Genomic DNA, 16182 nt, shown 5'->3' with positions numbered 1-16182 from the left:
TCTGAGACGTAATACTTTTACATTTAGACCAAAACATTTCAATTTGGTCTTGACAAACCACAGCACCTTATTCAACATTATTGCAGGATCACTCAGGTGCTTTGCAAACTCCATGCAGGCTTTGAGATGGCTTATTTTTAGTAATTTGTAGACTTCCTTCTTGCCACCCTGCAATGCAACTTCAGTTTTTTTATGATTGAGTAGACTCTGCTCTCAGGGATATTTAGAGACTTCCATATGTTTTGTACCCTTCTCCTGACCTGTGCTTTTCAATGATTGTATCCCTGACTTGCTTTGAAAGCTCCTTGGTCTTCATGGTTGAGTCTTTGCTTGAAATTCATGATCTGTCCAAGGGATATCTCAGAAATCAGTGTTTTTATTCTGGCCTGAATATAGCTGTGGGAAACTCAGAAGTGCAACCTGTAAAATTAAGACACATAAAAACTGGACATAACTGGAAAACACATTGGTACGTGAAGCACCTATAAAGCTCATTCAGATTTTCCTGCTATTTTGGAAGGCAGGCCTATATTTTTTTCAAATGTAAAATTTGCTCTTATAACATGTCATTTTCAGTAGACTTTATTAGCAAAACCTAAAGATACAAAGTAGATTTTGTGAGTTTATTGTGCTAGGTAAATTTTTTTACATTTTGGGAACACGAGAGACTGGCGATCGCCTTTACAGAAACACACTGAAAGTGACCCACTCTACGTACCTAGATGTTTTGTTGTGTGTTTGACTCTTTTGAAATGACTGGTGTGTAAAAATATGTATGTAAGGCTAATTGTTTTCTCACTTTCCATCATTTAATATCTCCCTGGTGTATGAATGATACAGTGACAAATTATAGATCAATTTCTCGGAAGCTTACATTGACAGTGGGAACATGCAGAGCATCATGTTTCAAGACTGGGATTTAAACCAGCACTTTACTGCTAGTTTGTGTTTTGGAGGTAGTGGGTTAGATTTTGAAAATGCCGCATCTCAGCTACCACTTGCCACATGGTCCTGAAAGTTTGTTTTTGGTTCTATGTATGCATGGATGGATTGATGGACACAGAAGACCCCATTGTCCGTTTTGTACTTGCTGTAAGTTCAGATACATTAAAATGCTGAAACAATTTATAAAATGCAACTTTTTATGTTGTATGTGAATGTTGCAATGAAATGTCATGTTTTTTTCTCCAATATTTTGTAAAAGAAAATACATAAAACTAAGATTTTTGACAGGCAAAATACAATATTCACAATCAGTCGGAAGTTCAGATCTCAGAAACATTCATTTCGGTTCCTTTGTCGATTTTGTTTTCAGATTCCTCTATAAATGCCTTCATATGTGTTGCCTTCTATTAGTACAAGGCCTCTCACACCTGAAGCTGCCATACACACTTTATTGCAGCTTCCTCCGTGGTTCATGGTAGCCTTCAAATACTCCCTTTGAAATCCTTTGTATGATTTCAGTCCACATCACCACTCTCCCAGCTCACTCAATAATATCAATTTGAATAAAAGAGGGTAAAAACAGATAAGTAATAATAAAACACATTCTGCTGATTTGCCTTTTAAAAAAATGAATCTGTTGAGTCTTTCATCCTGTTATTTTTGTTTGCGCTGGCTTCTTAGCACCTTCAGCCTGCACATTGTCTGAGGACACAGTGATCCTACACAATTGTGATATTTCTTCTGGAATTTGTTCATCTGCATTTTGGCATAACATCTTTGCTTAAATAAATAATATAGCAGACCATACATGAAGACCTTTGAGGAAATTTACTTTAAACATAAGTGGGCACAGCATTTTCCATGCAATGTTTAAATTAAATAATAGTTATTATTATTATTATAAAATGTAACAGTGCATAATCAATTATTATAGATTGTGTATGAATGGGTGGGGGAAATGCATATAACATTTTAACATTGTATTATTATTATTAACAACAACATCAGTACTACTAATTATTATATTAAGTGTTGCTACTTTTTAAAATAGTATACATGTATGTGTGCATTATTAATTTCATTAATTGATACAATATTTTCAAATGTATTGTTCTGAACAATCGTCATTTTAATGGTAGCATGTTGGAAGAATCGTATTTAAAATGGAGTTTTAGGTATTTCTAAAAGCCTCGCCCTCAAACAGTCTTAATAATATTTGCAAGAAGAAGAAGAAAAAAAGAAAAACCCTTATCTATTATTGTCAGTAAAAAAGAGTTATCTTTTGATTGACAGGTCTGTGGCCCAACCTTGACATTACAGTAGGTTTTTGGGCTAATCCGTGCATGTCCAAGGCGGGACTGTTGTACTGTTAAACGCAGTGCACACTGGGAGTCAAAGTACAGTTCCACCTTCCCCTGTTTTAAGCCGATGCCAAGAAAAACTACATTTCCCAAAAAGTACCAAAAAGCCGGTCGATTGCGATTGGTCGCTTTCTCCAGCCGCAGCCCCAGAGAATGAATGAAATTGAAAATTGCTGGTATATTACATGTACAATACCGGGATCTGCAGTGTTACATTGTATTATACTATATCAAAATGGCCACAGTCATTCAAAACCCTCTGAAATCGTAAGTAAAGATTTTTTTTACCGTTGTTTTTCTCAGCATTTCTAAATCCGGCGCCGGTTGTCAGTTTTCATGTTTTGTAGGAATCACTTAAAAATGTAATGCATCGTTAAAAAGTAGCTATAACATAGGCAGGGTGTTTTAATGAAATCGGGAAAATAAGGGTGGCAAGTGACAGGTCCATTCTTTTGCATGAGGCGAGATGTGCAGGCAGTGCTGTGCGAGCGGCGAGTTATATTGTATATTCGCTCGCCTGCACAAACGCAGGCTATGCTGGAATGTGAGCCTGGAGTGCAGTTTAGTGACCGGACCGATTTCTATATTTAGGGACTTGCATGCTTGTTGGCTGTGACGCGTTTTTCTGTAATTTTCTTTCTTTCTTTCACCGAGTACTTGTGTGTGTGTGTGTGTGTGGGGGAAATATATTTTAGCTGAGTACCTGTGACAAATTGACAGCGCTAGGATCCATAAACAGGTATAGCGGTCGCCACAGCATCCCGTTGACCACCGATTGTGTTTCTGTGCTGCTGTTATTCTTATGATTATGAATATTATTATTCTTAATAAGGAGAAGAAGAATACGAATAATAGGCATGTATGCATTCGTGTTCACCCTGTTAGTGTGAGTCCTAATTCTGACACCTTTTCGCGTTTGTGTGTGTGTGTGTGTGTGTGTGTGTGTGTTTTAAGATATCAGTCTTAAAATGCAGCTCACTTTGTGCAAAAATGGTTGCTGAAATGTTGTCTACAGAGGCCGGATCGTGTGCCCTTGTTATAATCGCATGCACACAAGTGATAGTGTGCAGACTGCTGCAGACAGCCGCTTAATGGGAAAATTCCGTCAAGTTCATGTGCGAATCCTTTGTGCAGACCGACACTGGGATACAGTGCAAAGCGCGACAGCCGCCTACACATACAGCTGCCTATAGGTGGCTGGAGCCCTATTAACACGATATACCTGCAACTAAGTAGACCTGTACCACAGACTTGATTTATCGTCTGTTTATTTATTTATTTATTTATTTATTTGCAATGCATTGCCCCTCTGCCAAATAACAGAAATGCCTACCTGTAACAAAGAAATGGTCTACCGAGGTATCAGTCAGATGCTACCTGTATCCGAATTTGACACATTGCAATGCTAGAGCCAACTAGGTGTTTCCAAAACCAAATGAAAATTGTGCAGGCGACATCTGCCTGAGATTGTATTGATGAAGCGTTTTCCTTCCAATGTTTCAGACTTTGTACGAACAGGTGGAATAATCCACACTGCTTAAAAATAAAAGAACTGAAGGCTACACTTGAAAAAGCTCCCAGGTGTAGTCTAAGGAAGAACAGAAGATTGTTGCTTTTGTTTGGGGAAAATATTCCAGGGAAGGAACTTTTAACCTCTATTTAGAAGAACGATGTCCAAGTGTTACAACAATAGCGAGCAATCGTGGATTGTTGTGATTGTTATGATGTTAAGATTAAACATGACAATACGTTTAAATGAATAATACACTAAAATTAGGAAACGCTGATGGGGTTTAAAACATTTTGCCCAAGCGGATTTCTATATAGCCAGTCCAGTTTTCTTCTGGCTTTCTTCGGGTCTCACCTCAGTCTAGACTTGACACACAATTCAGGCTTCCGCATTACCGAGGGTGACTGACTGCCTCCGCTGCTCCGACTGGACATATAATTGGAGTCCTGGAATTGCATTATGAGTGATGGAAGCGTGCTGGCTCTGTGTCTATGATCTGTACGGGTCTACTTTTCAATGCATGTATTTGCACACCGTTTATGACAAGACCGAGAAGGATGCAGAGTTGGAGAGCTGCTCCAGGTGACCGTGGCTAGTGCTTCTCCCTGTCGAAGCTGGATGTCTGGGAGAGCACTGCACCTTGCACACTACACACTGCACACTGCACACTACACACTGCACACTGCACACTACACACTACACACTGCACACTGCACACTACACACTACACACTGCACACTACACACTGCACACTACACACTACACACTACACACTACACACTGCACACTGCACACTCCACACTCCACACTGCACACTCCACACTACACACTGCACACTGCACACTACACACTGCACACTGCACACTGCACACTACACACTGCACACTGCACACTGCACACTGCACACTGCACACTGCACACTCCACACTGCACACTCCACACTGCACACTGCACACTGCACACTGCACACTGCACACTCCACCCTACACCCTGCACACTGCACACTGCACACTGCACACTGCACACTGCACACTACACACTGCACACTGCACACTGCACACTGCACACTCCACACTCCACACTGCACACTGCACACTCCACACTGCACACTGCACACTCCACACTCCACCCTGCACCCTGCACACTGCACACTGCACACTGCACACTCCACACTGCACACTCCACACTCCACCCTGCACACTACACACTGCACACTGCACACTGCACACTACACACTGCACACTCCACACTCCACACTCCACACTCCACACTGCACACTCCACACTGCACACTACACACTGCACACTACACACTACAATTTACACACTGCACACTGCACACTGCACACTGCACACTACACACTGCACACTCCACACTGCACACTACACACTCCACACTGCACACTCCACACTGCACACTGCACACTACACACTGCACACTACACACTGCACCGTGCACACTACACACTGCACACTGCACACTGCACCGTGCACACTACACACTGCACACTGCACACTACACACTGCACACTGCACACTGCACCGTGCACACTACACACTGCACACTGCACACTACACACTGCACACTACACACTACACACTACACACTGCACACTACACACTACACACTGCACCGTGCACACTGCACACTACACACTGCACACTACACACTGCACACTACACACTGCACACTACACACTACACACTGCACACTACACCCTGCACACTACACACTGCACACTACACACTACACCCTGCACACTACACACTACACACTACACCCTGCACACTACACACTGCACACTACACACTGCACACTGCACACTACACACTGCACACTACACACTACACACTACACACTGCACACTACACACTACACACTGCACACTACACACTACACACTGCACACTACACACTACACACGGGCTGGCGAGCAGTCGCGCAGCGGCCGCTTTACACAAACATTCTTGCACACAAGGAGACGAAAGAGGTCATTTTAGACGAAAATACTGAATAAAAACGAAAGCAATCAAACGAAACCCATTGAAATAGCCAAAACTTGGAGAGGCATTCAACAGACAGCTGGTACGTTTTAAAGGGTAATAACTTTAAAAACGCATTTACCTTAATTAACCCGTGTCTACCTTCTATTCCCTGCCTTTATTTGTGTTTTATTTTTAACTACATAGTTTCTCCCTCGTGTTGATACAACGTGTGAGACCTAAGACTCCTCACTCGTGTGACGCTGCACGCCTTAAATCAGTCTCTCTGTGTCTCCCAATCTGGTAATGTCTTGAAACTAAAAATCCCACGGAGCATTCCTTAACCTTTTCCACAGGATTAATCCCACTCTAATCTCTCTCTCTCTCTCTCTCTCTCTCTCTCTCTCTCTCTCTCTCTCTCTCTCTCCATTTATAACAGGACGCCGTCTGCTGACGGATCCGATAGTTATTCTGTTTTGCTTCAGTGATTTGAAATAAATGAATTCTCTATAATTCCATGCTCGGCGCGGTTTATGCAGCACCGCAGTGCACTGTAGCTTCAGCCGACTAGGTTCTAGATTTTTCCCTTCATTTTTTTTTCCTGTTTTGCAAGGAAATGCTTAAAAAAAAAATCTGCAAGATGCACACCATCCCCTGTTTCTCCTTTCTTCTATCTTCAAGAAGTGCATGAAATACTGTTAGATATTTTTAGCTACATGACCTATTTCTCTCAAACAACCTGTCTGTATGTCTGTCATCTCTACCTATGTGTTGCATTACATTCTACAGGGTTAGCTGTTTATGTGCTGTCCTGTCTGAGTTGTTTGTATGTTATTTATATGTTCATGTTAATATCAGGGTTGCATAACATAAGAATGTACAAATGTTTACAAACGAGTGGAGGCCATTCGACCCATCATGCTCGTTTGGTGGTCATTAATATCTAAGTGATCCAAGGATCCTATCCAGTCTATTTTAAATGTTCCCAAATATTCAGCTTCAACCACATCGCTGGGAAGTTTGTTCAGATTGTGACGACTCTCTGTGTAAAGAAGTGTCTCCTGCACTTATTCATAATTTCAGATGGTAAACCCTGATGCTTGCTTTTATTGTCAAGGTTGTGGTCAACCTAGGGTTCATTTTGTCCTTTGTCCTACATTATTCTAATCTAAATTACATGCCATTAATCATAAGAGTCAAGGGAAACCTCTTACTAAGTTTCCTTTGACCTGTGGAAAAAAAGAATACTGACAGCAAGCTTTCTATAATATTTAGTTTATTCTGCTGGTTAAGTCATATTTATCCATCAAAATCTATGCAGGATTGTCTTAGTCTGTTAGCTTTTTATCTGAGACCTGATAACAGTCAAGATCTGCCTGTTTAGGCTACCAGGGCTCTGCAAAATGTCTACTTCCTTCAATGCTGCTACAGCTGTTTAAGTTACATGCCCGTCATATTTCTTTACACTGCTAACATCCTGACAACGTATTCATTTATTTATTTTACATGAAAAGATTGTAATCGTTTTCAAGACGTCGCTTCTGAGGCACTCTTTGTTTTCCATATATTAAGGCATCTTTCACAAGGGCAATAAAAATAAAAACAAAAATGCTTAGGCTGTTCTGTTCAGCATGATGTAATGTGGTTGTAGCTGGGAGTTCAAAGATATGGCCAATAAGAATTAACCAAAGCACATATTTAGAAGGGGTCAAAAGACTCACTAGATACCACATTTCGCATCATGTCACACATTTCGAGTGTGAGTCTTCCTTTTTATGTTATCTTTGTTGGCAGGTGAAAATATCCCTTTGATTATTCTAGACATGTTATCTGTCAGTGCTTCTTCCCAGATTCCCAAACTTATCCATTAGCTTGGTCTGGCTTCTGTTGATGTCTATGATGTCTTAATTAAAATAACATTCCAAACTCAACAGTGATTTCATGTACATTTTGCTGTAGGAAGAGAGATACTTTATCAGAGATGTGCCAGATATTCTAGTGTTGTATCTGTGCGTCTGCATTTCTCTCAGGTCAGGGTTGTGAAGCTATAAATGGTGAAGTAGGATTATTTGTGACCCCAAGTAATTTTTACCAGCATGTTGAACCCAAGCGAAAATAAAGCATGTGGCAATAGTATGGTTTATAATCCAGTGATTGAAGGTTTTAAGAGGGATGGAAAATAAGCGTTCATACCCCACCTTCATCTAGGGAGACAGACCTCAGGACTAAATAATTGCTGTCAAACTTAAATTGTGGCATTAAGGTAGGAATAAGTCCGCATCAGTTCAGTGTTTCTGTGTGTTTGAGAGTAGCCTGGGTTGTAAGCATGAGGATAATGCGGTCCAGTCAAAGCGTGAAGCATTGCGATTTTTTTTTAAGCAGTGCAAACCTCATACACTTCTCCCTCTTTCAGTGTTTGCAGGACTGAATTGTTTAGCATGACAAGTGATATTTGGTGCAGAACCAGCAGCTGAGCATGTATTTAAGAACAGGCAGCAAATAAGATATGACACACCACAATGATATAACTGATATACAAAAGCTCCAGCAAAAGCTCAAGACAATGCTGTGTTTCCTCCAGTCGTCCAAACTGGTGTATCAATCAGTTTGCATTATATCAAGGGCCTTTTTTTCAGGTTATTGCTGATCAGCATCTCACAGAACTTTACACAGAGTCACGTAACTGTACATCACAGTTCCAAAAAAAGAAAAATGATGCTGAAATCTAGATTTTTAAAACAAATTGTTTCCAAAAAATGATTTATGCAAACACAAGAGTCAGTCTGAAGCTGTTTTACCATTTCAAGCACTGATGTGAAGCTGGGGAAGAGGGGGTGGGGTGGGGGGGGGAGTATTACAACAACAGGGAAGCCACAGTGAAAGTGCTGAAACAAATGGTGGAGCTGTAGTTTTCACATAGACAAATTGAGTGAGCTACCAAAGGGGAGAGATCGATTTAAAGCCAGAGAAACAGTAGTAGTAGCAGCAGATCTGGACAGAAATGTAGTACTTTTTCACTCTCCTGCAATATTGTACCCTGCGAGCTTCTGTTAGAGGGCGAGTGGGGCAAGGCCCTACAGGATGAACCTTGAAAATGGCAATTGTTTTTCCATACAAAGTTATAATTACGGGCTGGGCATCTGCTTTCCCTTGCAGAAGAGTCTGCCTGCAGACCTGGAAGCATGGAGTGTGACCCTCCTGCTTTTCAACAGTGGTAATAGATGCCAGTATTTTGAGCCCCACACTTCAGCTGGTGCGCAAAAGCCTGCAAGAAACTTTTAGCAAAGACGTGATCTCGCAAGCGAGTTCAGCAAGTGTGCGGCTGTCAGTTGGCTCATTTAATCTCTGGTGTTGCACAGATGAGGCAAACCCTGTGAAGCATGTTTTGAGTGTCAAGAATTGTGCGTGATCCAGCCTAGTCTGTTATAGGATAAGAGTGTGTGTGTGTGTGTGTGGGTGTCCCTCCAAACCCTATCAGTTAATATGTACATTGGAGCCTGTCACTTCATGGCTCAGTCTGTCTTTTGTAGTACAAGGGCTTTGACAGGGGTTGAGAGAGAGAGAATGGAGTCTTTTTGAGAGATGGACTCGTTTAGAAGACACCGACATTCCCGACTGCAGAGAGGGAAGCAGATGGGCCGAGATGGAGAGGGTGACAGCGCGAGAGAGAGAAGCAGACAGATACAGGCAGGGAAGGAGAGAAGCAGACAGCCAGGCAGGGAGGCAGGGAGGCAGGAAGACAAACAGATGGGCAAACCAGACAGATAGGCAGCGAGACAAACAGAGGCAGAGACAACTGCATGGCTGGAGGGGTGGACAAGCGGACAGACCGACACTCAGGGAAGGAGTAGCAGGAGGGACGCGGTCAGAGAGATGAGCACGTAACTAGGGATAAAGATAGACAGACAGACCATGGGAAAGAGGGATGTTTGATTGTATTCACATTTATTAATAAGAAGAAGAAGAAGAAGAAGAAGAAGAAGAAGAAGAAGAAGAAAGATGATGATGATGATAAAAAGGGAAACTGGTTGAAAAAAGTGGGACAGACAAATACAGACCTTAAAGAGTAGTGGACATTAAAAGTGAGAGTGAAGGAGATGGGCGGGGAAGTGGGGTGTGGCAAGCTGTGGGACAGAGAGATGGGTCAGATGGAGAGATGGAAAGGGACAGAAACAGAGGGAGCTGGGAGAGAAGACGAGTGACAGCGATAACTAGTCTGATCAGTCCCAGAGTAGGGAATTAAAAAAACATGACTAATGAGAAACCAGAGGGGGTGGGGGGAGGGGCAGGAATGGGAGGGATGGACATGGGGAAGGAGCAGGCAAGGTATTGAGTTGAGGGAGAGTGGGCGAGCAGACGTCTGAATGGGTGTGAAGTAACAGTGCGCAGGACACCTTGTGCTGTCCTCCTATTTGCATTTTAATTTCGTGCTTGTTGCGTTTCCTGTGAAGTGTGCTCTGTGATTAGCTGTACTTGTATCTAATATTCCCTCTGTTCTTCCTGTTTTGATTGCAGTTTGATTAACCGTCTGTTGTAGAAAACAAATATTTTCTGAAAAAGCTGACTGAGGAATTGGTTTGGACAAAAATTAGTAAATAGAAAAAGAAAAAAAGAAAGAAAGAAAGAAAGAAAGAAAAAGCACAGACTGTGCAACACAAGGGGCTATAACAGCCTTTTAAAGTATTTATGGTAGTAATATTAGATTATCCCTCATCCCTATTCCTTTGCTAACCTCATAACAGTTTTTCTCTGACACTTTCCTTGTTCTCAGTGTTCCTGATCGAAGCTCTATTTCTGCCCATGCTGACCTTTGTGGCTGACCTCCAAACTACCTTCTTTTTTTTCCCCCCCGACTGCTTTACATCCTATAAATCCACCTTTGTGTAGTCAAACGCCCAGCTCCAGTCCTTTCTTCTGAGATGTTCTTGTGTTTCCGTTGCTTCCACTTGCCAAGAGACTCCGAAGCTCTTTTTTTTATGCATGTCTCTTCTGGAAAGAAGCTTATAGATATTTTGTGTGTGTTTGTTGGCCATTTAAAAATACATTCAAATAGGGTGAATGCTTCTGATGCAGTCACAACCAATTGGAAAAGTTTATATACAGAGCAGACCTCTGCTGCAGTCTGTACTCTAACCCTGTTGAAATTGACAAGACTTACTGCCTCGTTCCACGGCCCTATGCAGGGGTATATATTGTACAGACGTGTATAGTAAAGTGTGTCTTCTATAAAATGCACAGAACCTGTTTCATTCTTCAGTAATGCATGGGAATATGTCCATGTGATACAGAAAGTCAATATGTAGGAATGTACGGCAGTGTTTATCATTCTGCTCTAATGCTATTGGAATATATCTTTCTGAAGCGACTGTCTTTCTACAGCAGTAAATCAGTGTCTACATTTCATACAAAAGCCTGTTAAAAATGTACATGTAGCTAGCATGCTCTGGGAACATCTGTATGGTTGTACAGCAGTACCGCAAAGGTGCCAGAAATGGGCGATTACGTTCTGCATACAACCTCTGTCCAGATTGTAGCTCAGACTCACTATGCTGTTGCCCCCATATTATACTGCCATAGAAAATATAGACTTGGATTGCTGTAGAAATGAACAGACTGTATTAAAAAAGGCAATCATTGGAGGGATGGAGGAAGGGGAGGGGGGGATTGAAAAGAGAATGAAAATGTATGTGTAAATTGTGCATGTGTGTGTGTGGGGGGGGGGGGTTGTTGATGGTACATAGTTATAATCTGCACACATGGGGGGATGGGTGCAGATTGCATTTCCAAAAGCAGAGCTCACTAAAGTGTTGTCCACACCATTAGCATCAGCCGGTCGATTCTCTATTGGGTACTCTGGGCCTCTGTCCTGCACATTGTGTTGTTCCTTCCCCAGCTTGGAATGCATACAAAAAAACACAAATTGGCTTTAGAAGAGAGCTCTCCTGTGGCAGATTGTGAGGTGGCGAGCTGGGAGTGGGATGGGTGTAGAGGTGCATATCAAGGTTGCGCACGTCTTATGTGCCCAGTTTATGTTGTCTGATTGACCCCTTATGTGACGTTAACTTTGCTCCACCAAAGCTGCGCTTCCTTGGGACGGGGATTTAAATACATATTTTCCAGATGGCTTCTGAACTACTCCAGCACTGGAAGCCTGTGTTTAGAGTGCTTGTTTGGTCCAACAGTCCAGACAGACACATTTCAGTCTGGGGTGTCAAAGCTGACTGGGCCTGGGTCTCTTATAGCAGCACACACCTGCACTGTCTAGGCTGCGAGAGTTCAAAGTCAGTTGGCTCACTGCAGTGCTATCAGTGAGAGACACATTGGGGGCCTCTAAACTACTAGAGCCCTGCTGTGGAAGTGGTGGAAAGATTTGAAGGATCCATGTGTGTCCTGTCTACCTCTTTCCCATGTTAGAGTATATAGTGGTCTATGGGTAGTCCAGTTGATTAACAATTGTTGATTAAAAATGGAGGAGGTTGTAGAGGAATAAATATCTTTTGATTGCTTTTTTTTTTAAATCCCAGGAATAATTAGCTAGCTGCATTTGAACCTAAACCACAATATCATAGCACTGACGTACCAAGACTAGCATAGAATATAACAAGAGGAAACAAAGACTGTTATATAAAGTACCCCTTTGATTGTTCCCGGCTCGTTAGCCTAAGTGCTGTGCCTTCCTTGCATGGTGGCATTTCATCTTGTGAATCAGTAAAAGCTTTTCACCTCTAGAGGATGCCCTTGTTACCATTTATAGCAGAGCTGGTATTAATAGGGGCTAATTAGACCATGCTGGTGGGGGGTTTGGGGATATTTCACCATGTAACACAGAGCTGCACCTCAGATGTGATGCGAAATGAGGCAGTGTGTAACCGGGGTAGGGGAAAGACTCTTATTGGTGACGGCAGTGGCAGTTCACTGCGTCTGCAAATGGTTTAGCTTCAGCTGTGCTACCCAGAAGCAACCTGCTCTGTCTGATACACATTCTCTATGCTCCCAGCTATTTGGATTTTTTGTTGCTGCTTTTTTTCCATGGCTTAACTTTTTTTCCCCCTTGTGGTTTTATATCTTGGAAGAAGGCTGTGGCAGCTGCACTATACACCCATAGCTGGCTGTGTGTGATTGTGTGCTGTTCCCAGGGTAAACCTTTATGCCGAATTGTTGCATGTGTTTGGTTTGTCAGAATATTCCTGTTCATTCCAGTTTGTCATGTATTGTAGTGCTTGCAGTCTTTTGTCTTTTGTGTTTCATCTCTCTCTCTCTCTCTCTCTCTCTCTCTCTCTCTCTCTCTCTCGCTCTCTCTCTCTCTCTCTCTCTCTCTCTCTATATATATATATATATATATATATATATATATATATAATGAGACTCACAATCATAAGGAGTGGTTTCCAACATGGTTCAACTTGGTACACTGAGGTCTGTGCGGCACTAATATACCTCCCTATGTCATTACTTCACTTAAAAAATAAATAAATTTGGTCTGATTTTGGTGTCTGCTTTTAGTTCTAACCTAAGACAGTGCGTCTTTTATTATTTATTTAATATAGTATCTTTCATTAGTTGTAATTTATTAATATTTAAGAACAAGCATTGAGACTTTAATGTAATGAAATTGCGGGAGATTCAACCAAATTGAAAGCAGACATTTTCTACTGTCAACTTATTATTGAGAACCCAGACTTATTCTGATAGCTCGGATCACAGCTTCTTCGTGAGAGGGAGTGGGGGAGGGGTATGGGGGGAGGGGTATGGGGGGAGGGGTGGTGAGGCTTGGATGGGGGGAGGGCAGGGGGGTGGTAGATTAGGCATTGCCTGCTTTGCATTTTGAGTGCTTTCTCTGAAACCACCCCCTTCCTACAGCTTGCAGGACTTCTGTAGGCTTTTAAGCCAAAGCGTATTAATACACCACACACACAAACACAAATAGATAATACCATACAAGCTGCTTGTGTGTATGATTTTTAGTTTTAGTTTTTCTATATGTGTGTCTTTGTGTGCATACGGACAATTTATGGTTATACTTTTCCACTGTTACTGCTCTCTGTGGAAATCGAAAGTGTCATGCCACTGCAATAGACTCTGAGTGGATTACTGCAGGTGTGTTACTTTCTTTAAACATTTCCGCAGTTTCCTGAGGGCAAGGAACCAGCAGTCTGGAAGCCTTGAGGATGTTGTCAGATTTTCTCCATAAATGAACCATGTTTAACCCCATTTGAAGTGCGTTATGTAAAAATATCCCTAAATAGACCAGAGCCCTCTGTAGCTTTCAGGGAGAAAAATAATAGGCCCTTGCTCTTTATTCTTGAGAAATACCATTGCATTTTGTCTACCCTGACTAAGACTAGGTACGATTAAATTGGCAGTTTTAAATAGAACATAGGCTTTTCCCCACCACACAATGTTCCAGTGTACAATCAAAAAACTGTCACTCACACTGCCAGTTGCAGTGAGCTCTCAGAGCACGAGTTAGGCTACTGTCTTGTGTTTGTAACCCAGCAAAATCTCTATATCAGCATAAATCAAGGGGAAAAAGTTACTTGAAATATTCAGGCAGACACAGTTCCACTCTGGCCTCATTGTTTTCTGGGTTTTTGATTGATTGGTTAATTTCCCCCACACTGCAAGACTGTTTATCAGAGTAGGTCTACTGCATGGGGATTATAAACTGCCTGTCTGGATACTTCATCTGGACCCTCTATTGTCTATAATATTGGTCCCTGTAATTATTGTTACATTTGCAAGCTCTTTTGTATGGGTACTCCTCTGGTTCATTCATGTGGATGTATTTCTGTGGGTTTATACAACATGTTTGTGTGCCTTTTTAGGGCTTATTACACCACTACCACCAGCCTGTACCCTTGACAGCAGGCAGGATGGATACATGGATTCATTTGGTTTACACCAAATTCTGACCCTACCATCTGCACGTCGCAGCAGAAATCTAGATTCATCAGACCAGGCGACGTTTTTCCAATCTTCAGTCGTCCAGTTTTGGTGATCACGTGCCCACTGTAGCCTCATCTTCTTGTTCTTAGCTGACAGGAGTGGTCCCCTGTGCAGTCTTCTGCTGCTGTAGCCTAACTGCTTCAAGGTTCGACGCGTTGTTCGTTTAGAGATGCCCTTCTGCACACCACTATTATAAAGAGTGGTTATTTGAGTATTTGTGTTTTTTCTGTCAACTGGAACGAGGCTGGCCATTCTCCTCTGACCTCTCTCATTAACCAGGTGTTTTTCGCCCACAGAACTGCCGCACACTGGATGTTTTTTGTTTATCGCACCACTCTTTGTAAACTCTACAGACTGTATTGTGTGAAAATCCCAGGAGGTCAGCTGTTTCTGAGATGCTGAAACCACCACATCTGGTACCAGCAATCATACCACGATCAAAGTCATTAGATCACGCATCTTCCCCCTTCTAATGTTTGGTCAAACAACATATTAACCTCTTGACCATGTCTGCATGCTTTATATATTAAGTTGCAGCCACATGATTCATTCTTTGGCTATTTGCGTTAACAGGTGTACCAAATAAAGGGGCCACTGAGTGCATACCCTATAGGATTTATATACTGCATGACAGCTTAAATCCACAATAAAACAGACCTCAATACCAGCCTGGCAATTTCAAATGACAAAGCCAGTCCTTGACATTATTGGGTAATGTAACTTTTTGCCCCCACTCCCTATTGACAAATTTAAAAGTGAATTTGGAGCTCAAAAGTGTACTTCGCTGAAGCAAACACCAGCTTTGAAAGATAGAAGAGCAATATGATTATTTAGGATTCCTGTAGACATTTACAGAAGATGTTTACTTAACCAAAACAGTTTTATATATATTTTCTGTCCAGACTGCCAGAAGGCTGTCCCACTTACATTCATTACTCTGGGTTTCAAATACTTTACTACTGCTTTTTTGCCACAAGAAGAAATTAAATATTTAAAAATACGTGTCTGTGATCCTTTTGAAATCAAACCTGCTCCATTTTTATTTTTTATTTTCTGACATTAGCCATATATATTTCTCCAGGGGAACACCAGCAGCACTTGAAATAGTGGCCGAGGGGTCCAGGGAGATACAGTAACTACAGAAGATTACTTAGAAGAAGCCTCAGAAGACTGAGCAATACTAACAGTCATGTTGTTTCATTCATTCCCTCTCCGAAGTTCTCCAGTTCTTTAACGGACTTTACTGGTGGCTCGTCCCAGTGTGAGATCTCCATTGTAATACAAGTGGTTGATTGCCACTTACTTATTCCTGTCCCAAGGAAGAAACACATAAAATATTTCAATGTGACAGCGCCTGTCCTTTGTCTTTCTGAACTGTACCCATTTCTGTTTTAGGGGGCTGGTTTGCAAGGTTGCACAAGGTGTTAACAAGAAATAAG

The sequence above is a fragment of the Amia ocellicauda genome, chromosome 5 (genome assembly GCF_036373705.1).
Source record: "Amia ocellicauda isolate fAmiCal2 chromosome 5, fAmiCal2.hap1, whole genome shotgun sequence".
In the NCBI taxonomy this organism is placed as follows: Eukaryota; Metazoa; Chordata; class Actinopteri; order Amiiformes; family Amiidae; genus Amia; species Amia ocellicauda.
The sequence above is the reverse complement of the archived record's forward strand: the minus strand, read 5'-3'. Positions refer to the sequence as shown.